This window comes from Arachis hypogaea, chromosome 9 (assembly GCF_003086295.3).
Source record: "Arachis hypogaea cultivar Tifrunner chromosome 9, arahy.Tifrunner.gnm2.J5K5, whole genome shotgun sequence".
Lineage (NCBI taxonomy): Eukaryota > Viridiplantae > Streptophyta > Magnoliopsida > Fabales > Fabaceae > Arachis > Arachis hypogaea.
Window position 1 is genome coordinate 96984747 of NC_092044.1, and position 9134 is coordinate 96993880.

General features: G+C 41.2%; 1 non-coding gene across 1 annotated transcript; it reads right to left on the reverse strand.

Annotated features, from left to right (window-relative positions):
• Nucleotides 1-314: 314 nt before the first annotated feature.
• Nucleotides 315-422, reverse strand: LOC112713230 (small nucleolar RNA R71). The gene has a single exon (XR_003158204.1). It is a non-coding gene; the product is annotated as a small nucleolar RNA R71 (small nucleolar RNA).
• Between the last annotated feature and the right edge of the window lie 8712 nt (nucleotides 423-9134).

A 9134-nucleotide genomic window follows, 5' to 3' on the forward strand; every position in this document is an offset into this window, starting at 1 on the left:
AACCGTTTCAAGCGCATCATCCGGCGGTAGCTACGGATTTTGAAATAAAGACCGCACTGCTAAATTTGATGCCGAAGTTTCATGGCCTACCTGCTCAAGAGCCTATCAAGCACTTGAGAGATTTCCAGGCAGCCTGTTCTACTGTCAAGCGTGATGGCGCTGATGAAACTTCAATTCTGCTGAAAGCTTTTCCGTTCTCTCTTGAGGGAAAAGCAAGAGAGTGCTACTACACTCAACCTCTAGCAAACGTATCCAACTGGGATACACTCAGAAAGGAGTTCCTGGAGAAATTCTTCCCATCTAAAGTTACTGATAAACTGAGGAAGGATATCTCTACAATTGTTCAGGATGACAATGAGACTCTCTTTGAATACTGGGAGCGCTTTAATAATCTTTTGGAAGCATGCCCCCACCACATGATTGACAAGATCGTGCTACTCAGCTATGTCACACAAGGTATGAGACCCCAAGATAAAACCACATTGGAAAGTGCCAACAATGGGTCTATGAAGAAGTACAAGACCACTGATGAAGCTTGGCAATTGATCAGTGATTTAGCTGAATCTACTCGGAACCACAGACAGAAGCAAGGCCGTTCAAGGGCCGTTGCAGAAGTATCTTCTGGCATAGAGACTGCTGCTCTAAATCGAAGCATCTGTGAAATGACCAACCTGCTGAAGCAAATGCAGTTAAATCAACAAGCTTAGCAAACTCAACCGCAGCAAAACCAACAACTAGTTCCATAAAGAATTTGCGGAATTTGTGCTGATTACAGCCACTACACTGATGAATGCCCGCAGCTCCAACAAGAAGACAACATGGTGGCATCCACTCACAACTCCTATGACCGCCCCAACCAAGGGTACAATCAAAGTGGAAATAATAACCATGGATGGCAGGACAATTCAAACCAGAATTGGAGGGACAACAATAATAGGGGAGGCAGAGATAATCAGGGAAATCAAAGGTGGAATAATTACAACAACAGGCAGCAAAATCAACCATACCGAGCACCTCACCTGAGGCAAAACCAAGGACCACCGAACAATCAGCAGCAAACCTCTCAATTTACTCATTCTTCTGTATCTTCTAATGAAGAATTATTACAAGCTTTTGAGAAAAGACAACTGGCCATGGAAAATACCATCATGAACAGTATTAACGCCAGTCTGAATGGTTTCACCTCTACTCTACAAGCTTTTATGACACAAATTGGTTCAGCACAAAATTCCAGTAACCAACCTTCAAGCACTACTGGAATCCCCTCTCAACCATTACCCAATCCAAAGGGAGGAATTAATGCCATCACTCTGAGGTCCGGAACCACACTGCAAGAGAGGAATTAGGAGGAACCAAGCTCACCAGAATACGCCTCAGCTGAAGAGGTGGTAGAAATCGAAGATGTTGAAGAGGAAGAGGATATACAGGACATAGCCGAAGAAGAGATAGCTCAACCACAGGAAGAGGCACAAAAAGGTGCAGGCACCACAGAAAACACTACTCCCATTCCATTTCCACAACTTGCAAGGAAGCCTAGGAAGCAGCTGGAACCTGATCCTAAAATGGTAGAAATATTCAAAAAGGTTGAGGTAACTGTTCCCCTTTTTGATGTTATTCAGCAGGTACCTAAATATGCAAAGTTTCTAAAAGACTTATGTATCCATAAAGATAAAATTACTGAATTAGAAAATATTCCTTTAGGTAGTTCTATATCTGCTTTAATGGGAGGATTACCTGAAAAATGTAGTGATCCAGGTCCTTGCATAGTTAGTTGTACTATTGGTGGTGTAGTAATTTATGATTGCATGTGTGATTTAGGAGCATGTGTCAGTATAATGCCTTTGTCTATATATGATGTTTTAAGGCTCCCTCCCTTAAAAAGGTCGGCAGCTCGTTTTGTGTTAGCAGATAAAAGCATTATTACAGTTGCTGGAGTTGCTGAAGATGTTTTGGTGAACATTAAATGGCTCACATTTCCCACTGATTTTTATATCTTGGAGATGCCCCATAATGATTCAGATAAGCCATCATCAATCCTACTTGGAAGACCATTCCTGAAGACATCAAAATTCAAATTGGATGCTTTTTCGGGGACATACTCCTTTGAAATAGATGGCCGCATAGTAATCTTCAATCTGAATGGAGTCATTGACAACCCCCCAGAAGATCGTTCTATCTTCCAATGTGATGTCATAGACAAAAGTGTGGCTGAAGTTCAAAAGGAAGAGTTTGAAGAGAGGCACACTGGACAAGGTCCAAGTGTGGGGACCCTCTTAACTGACAATGAGGACACTTCGCCATTTTCATAAGCCCCAAATAACCCAGAGCCTGTCCATGATCAAAAGTTAGAATTGAAACCTCTCCCTCCATATCTCAAATATGCTTACCTTGAGGATGAACAGAAGCTTCCGGTTATTATTGCAAGAGAACTGACTTCTCAACAAGAAGAACAGCTACTTGATGTGTTGAGGAAGCATAAGAAGGCAATAGGGTGGAGTCTGGCAGACATAGTGGGAATCAACCCTCAAATATGCGAGCACAGAATATTTTTAGAAGAGGGAGCAAGACCTATCCGTCAACCACAAAGAAGATTGAATCCTAGCATCTTGGAAGTTGTCAAAAAGGAAGTGACCAGACTATTGGAGGCCGATATCATATATCCCATTTCAGACAGTGAATGGGTAAGCCCAGTGCAAGTGGTGCCCAAGAAGTCCGGAGTCACTACAGTGAAAAATGAGCATAGAGAGCTCATAGCAACTAGAGTTCAGAATGCTTGGAGAGTCTGCATTGATTACAGACGTCTCAACCAAGCTACTCGTAAGGATCACTATCCACTTCCATTCATTGATCAAATGCTGGATCGCCTGTCAGGTAAATCACATTATTGCTTTTTAGATGGTTACACAGGTTATTTCCAGATTCATATAGCTCCTGAGGATCAGGAAAAGACTACTTTTACATGTCCTTTTGGAACCTATGCTTATAAAAGAATGCCCTTTGGCTTGTGCAATGCACCAGCTACTTTCCAAAGGTGCATGATGAGTCTTTTCTCTGATCTTATTGAGGACTGTATGGAAGTTTTTATGGACGATTTTAGCGTTTATGGTGATTCTTTTAACCTTTGCTTAGATAGATTATCTAGAGTATTAGATAGATGTATTAATACAAACCTTGTATTGAATTTCGAAAAATGTCACTTTATGGTAAAGCAAGGGATTGTATTGGGACATGTGGTATCTAATAATGGCATTTTTGTAGACCCAGCAAAGGTGAATGTTATTTCTAGTTTACCTTACCCCTCTTCTGTGAGGGAAGTCCGTTCGTTCCTTGGCCATGCAGGTTTCTACAGGAGATTTATTAAGGACTTTAGTAAGGTGGCACTTCCCTTATCCAGATTACTACAAAAGGATATTGAGTTCGAGTTCAGTGAGGATTGCAAACAAGCATTTGATAAGCTAAAGACTGCTCTAACTCAAGCTCCAATTGTGAGAGGACCCGACTGGAGTCAGCCATTTGAAATCATGTGCGATGCTTCCAACCATGCAGTAGGAGCAGCACTGGCTCAGCGTGAAGGTAAAAATCCTTTTGTTATTGCCTATGCGTCTAAGACTTTAGACATTGCCCAGTCCAATTATACCACTACTGAGAAAGAGCTACATGCTATTGTTTTTGCTCTGGATAAATTCCGGGCTTACTTATTTGGTACTAGAGTAGTAGTGTATTTGGACCATGCAGCTCTAAAGTATCTATTGGCTAAAAAGGAATCCAAACCAAGACTTATACGTTGGATACTGCTGTTACAAGAGTTTGATTTAGAAATCAAGGATAGGAGTGGTACTCAAAATTTAGTTGCAGACCACTTGAGTTGCCTTGAACATATTAAGGATGATTCTACTCCTATAGATGATAATTTTCCTTTTGACAACCTGCAAGCAGTATCTGAAGTAGTCCCTTGGTATGCACCTAGTGCTAATTATTTAGTTAGCCGCACATTTCCTCCACATTTTTCTAAACATCAAAGAGACAAGCTGAAAAGCAAGTCTAAATATTATATATGGGATGACCCATATTTATGGAGATGTGGCGCTGACCAGATAATTAGACGTTGTGTACCTCAATCAGAATTCCAGTCCATTTTAGAGGCCTGTCACTCATCTGAGAGTGGAGGACATTTTGGCCCTCAACGAACAGCTAGAAAAATCTTAGACTGTGGATTCTGGTGGCCTACTCTTTTTAGAGATGCTGCTGAGTTTTGTAAATCTTGTCACCCATGCCAGAAATTTGGTAACATATCCAAGAGGGATGAGATGCCTCAACAATATATGCTTTTCTGTGAAATTTTTGATGTTTGGGGCATTGACTTCATGGGTCCATTTCCAAATTCAAGTGGATATTTTTATATATTGTTAGCTGTAGATTATGTTTCCAAATGGGTAGAAGCAATTCCTACCCGCACTGATGATGCTAACACTGTTGTTTCCTTTGTGAGAAACCATATTATATGCCGCTTTGGATCACCACGAGCGATCGTGAGCGATCAAGGCACCCATTTTTGTAACAGGAGACTAACAGGATTGATGAAGAAGCATGGGATAATCCATAAAGTTGCAACAGCTTACCATCCCCAAACTAATGGGCAAGCCGAGGTGTCAAACAGAGAAATTAAACGTATCTTGCAAAAGATAGTAAAGCCTCACAGAAAAGACTAGAGCACCAGACTACAAGATGCACTGTGGGCATATAGAACAGCATACAAGACACCCATTGGGATGAGTCCCTTCCGCTTAGTTTATGGAAAAGCTTGTCATCTCCCAGTTGAAATCGAACACAAAGCCTTCTAGGCAGTTAAAGAGTGCAACATGGGGATTGAGAATGCTGGAGCTGAAAGAACGTTACAACCGTAGGAACTGGAGAACCTTCGCCTAGAAGCTTATGAGAACTCCAGAATATACAAGGAAAAGATGAAAGCTGTGCATGATCAAAACATCAAGAAGAGAGAGTTCCAACCTGGAGATTTTGTTCTCTTTTACAAATCTCGACTGAGGCTCATGCCCGGTAAGTTGAGATCAAAATGGGAAGGTCCATACAGAATAGAGAAGGCTGAGCCGTACGGAGTTTATCACCTAAGCCATCCTTCAAGTTCTGAACTTATTAAGGTCAATGGACACCGTCTGAAGCTATACCATGGTGAGAAGGTGCAGAAGAGCAAGGAGCTTGAGATCTTCCGCCTGGAAGATCCCTACATAGCAACAGATTGAGCTAGTGGAGCATCCAACTTACGGACGTTAAAGCAAAGTGCTTAGTGGGAGACAACCCACCGCGGTATGATCGTTCTTTTCTTCACTTTTAGTTTTTCTTCCTTAAATAACTATTCTCTTTATTAGTGCTTTCGTGCTCTTTCAATTACATATCTTTATCTTTCTAAAAAAAAAAAATTTCGCCGCGCGACGCGATCGCCCAAGCAACGTGTCCGCGTGGCAGGGGGAGTAAAGAAAAATAAAAATGAACAGAAAGTTTCGCAGGAGCAGCGCTAGAGTCGTGCCAAAGGCACAATTTACTCCACGCGACCACGTCGCATGGAAATCATGGCCTCCCACGCGACTGCGTACTCCACGCGGCCGCGTGCCCTGCATTTTCGACGTAAAAGGGTGCACAATGCTATATTGTGCGAGAGTGGTGCTGGATTGGTGCTGGAAGCACAATCCTGGTCACGCGACCGCGTCGCCGACGCGGCCGCGTCAATTAATTTCTGATGCACACTCACGCGATCGCATGACCCACGCAATCGCGTCACCTTAATTTGGCAATTGAATTATATTGAACAGAGAGTTGTGCTGGAGCGAGGCTGCACTCGCGCCAGCAGCACAATGTAGGTCACGCGACCGCGTGACCAACGCGATCGCGCCCCCCTTCCTGACACGCATCCACGCGAACGCATGACTTCCGCGGCCGCGTCGCATACGCCGCACAACTCAACCCAATAAGCCAATTTATCTTATCTTTCTCTTCTCCAAACCCTACTTTTTCTTTTTCCCCCTTCTTCCTTCTTTCTCCCTTTCCCCTTCTACCTCACCTTTCACTTTCTCCCTCTCTCACCACTATTAACAAGGTTTTACCTTCTTCTTCCTTCTTCTCTTTTCTATCATTCTTATTATAGTATGTATATATATTATTATTTTCTTTTTCTTTTCTTTTTCTTTTCACTTCTTTATTTTTCCTTCTTCTTCTTTTACATGGTGTTAGAAACTTTTTGAGTCATCATTCCTCATTATATGCTTGTGGATTATTGCAAATTGTTTGACAATTATTTTTTTCCTATTTAAGGGATTGCTTGCATGTTCAATTCTATACTTTTTATATCTTGTTTACCATGCATGCCATGTATTTGTGAAAAAGCCCATATAGCACTATGCACTTTTCTATATTACTTTACTCTACTCTGCAATGCTTGCTTTTCACAAATTCCCTTTCATATTTTATTATTTAAATTTAATTGTCAATACAAACATGATAGTTAGTTTGTTACAAATGGTAACCTAACTTGGACATTGAATGTTTGATATATGCTACTCATGCCTTTGCCTGCATGCCAATAAACCTCTTGCATTCCATTGTCCTACATGCACTTGCTATATTTCCATTGATGAGCTTTTCACATGTAATCCGGACCATGTGTTCATGCCATTTATCTTTATTGTGCATCGACTATCACTTACAATACCCTCTTCCTTGCTCTATCTCTATGAATTTAATTTTCTTTCTCTTCCCTTCTTTCAAGATGGCCACCAAGAAAGGACAAGAGAAAGCTACTTCCAAACTATCAGCAAGAAGAGGAACTAAAAGAGCATTAGTGGCAGAGCCTTCTTCAACCACAGTCAAGCCCTCAACAAAAAGAGTTAAGAGGATAATAAAGGTTGACGACAAAGAGAAAGCCTTTCCAGCAAAGGACACTGCGCGATTTCTCAATCGCTACTGTGAGCAGATGTTCCCTATCCTAGCAGAAAGAAACTATAACAATGAATACCTTCTCATCCTCCCGCCCAATATTGCCACCTTTGTTGAGCCACAAATTGAGCGAAGACAATGGGGTTTCCTACGGAGACAGCCAAGGCAGGTCAATCTTTCTTGGGTAGTTGAGTTCTACTCCAACTTCTATATACCAACCCTACAGTCTGTTTATGTCTGGCAGAAGCAAGTCCCATTACAGAAGAGGCCATTCAGCAAGTTCTGAGTCTTTCCCCTATTCCAAAAGGAATGGACGCTTTTCAAGAAGCCACCCTTCAGCGCCAGAGATACCAATTTGACTAGGACTCCGTTCTCAGAGTCATTGCTTTACCTGGCAGCCGTTGGATCTACGGATACCACCGCAACTGCCCTAAGGGAATCTTGGCTTCCGCACTTACCTTGGAGGCTCGCGTATGGGCACAGATCATGTCCCATTACGTCTTTCCAAGCACTCATGAGTCCTCCTTCACTGCGGACATGGCTGTTCTACTATGGTGCATCCTTACAGAGCAACCTCTGAATCTCTCAAGACACATCCAGCATGCTATGGAGCATGTACAAATCGCGGGCAACTTACCTTTTCCCGCTTTGGTCTCAAATCTTGTCTCCGCAGCCGGAGTCTCCTGTAGAGCTGGGGACACCAAAGTCATGCTTCCACGGGATGATCAATATGTCCCTAATGGGAAATACCTCAGACTTTCAGTAGCCACTACAAGCCAGCCTACTGAGCCGGTTGAAGATATTCCTTCTTCAACACCACAAGCATCTACCACTGAGAAAGTGCTCCAGCAGATACTTGAAAAGTTGGATCGGCATGAACAAAAAGCAAAGATGAGAGAGCGCCGTAACGAGCGCCGATTCAAACACCTCAAGGAGCTACTCAAGGGACGCTTCAAAGACTCAGACACCCCGGACTCCACTTCTTTTACCAGCACCGAGAGCCATACTGGTCCCGACTGTGGAGATACTGCCACCAGCCCACCCCTGTTCCTGACAGATGGCACCGAAGACGGTGCAAAGCCTTAAGTGTGGGGAGGTCGGTCAGTACCTGACTTCCGGAGGTAAATTCTCTTCTCTGACACCAATAATTAGGATATTTTAGTTAGATTTTTTCTTTCTTTTATAGAATAGAATAAATTGCATAGGTTAGGATAGTTGCATGCATGTTCTACTTGATTGAAAAGACAATAAGTTTCTTTTAAAAAAATCTATCTTTGGAACAAAATTTCACTAATTTTTTTCAAAATTTTTATGATAAATCTGCTTGAGTTGTATTTGGAACATGATGTTTGAGCTAAAGAACACACAACCTGTGAAAGATTTGAGCCTTTATGTATGGTTACACTATTTAACCATAATTATTTTATTCTTGTGTGTTTACTTCTCTATGATTGTAATCTATATTTTGTTTTATCTTATATGTCCAATATTTATTATATTTACATGCTTGCACATGATTGAGGCCATTATTTGTTTAAACTCACTTATCCAAATCAAGCCTACCCTTTTCAATTACCCTTGTTAACCACTTTGAGCTTTTAAAACCCCATTTGTTCTATATTTCACCACATTACTAACCTTAAGCTGAAAAATAATTGCATATCCGAAATTGAATCTTTGGTTAGCTTAAGATAGAATTGTGTGTGCTAGTTAAGTATGGGAAATTGTGGGAACAGAAGTTGTTAAGGGAATGTGTCATGAAAATTTAAAGGAAATTTGGATACCCACTCATGTGAAAATATAAAAATGAAAAATCTATGTGCATTGATAAGCTTTATTTATTCAAAAAAAATATTCAATAAATAAGGGGACAAAATTACCCCAATGTTAAATTCAGAATTCAAAGATCAATGCATATATGATAGAATTAAAATACAAGGTTGAAACATGAGTATGGGTTGAAAAAGGGAATTATGGGTAGCTAGGCATGAATTTAAAAGTATATAGAATATATGTATATTAGGTGAGAGCTTAGGTTAATTAAAGATTCAATTTATAAAGCTCACTTAGCCATATGTATATCCTTACCTGCACCTTGGCCCCATTACAACCCTGAAAAGACCTCATGATGTTGGTATATTAACTGTTGTTGATTGGTTAGGAGAAAAACAAAAGTTAGAAAGCATGAC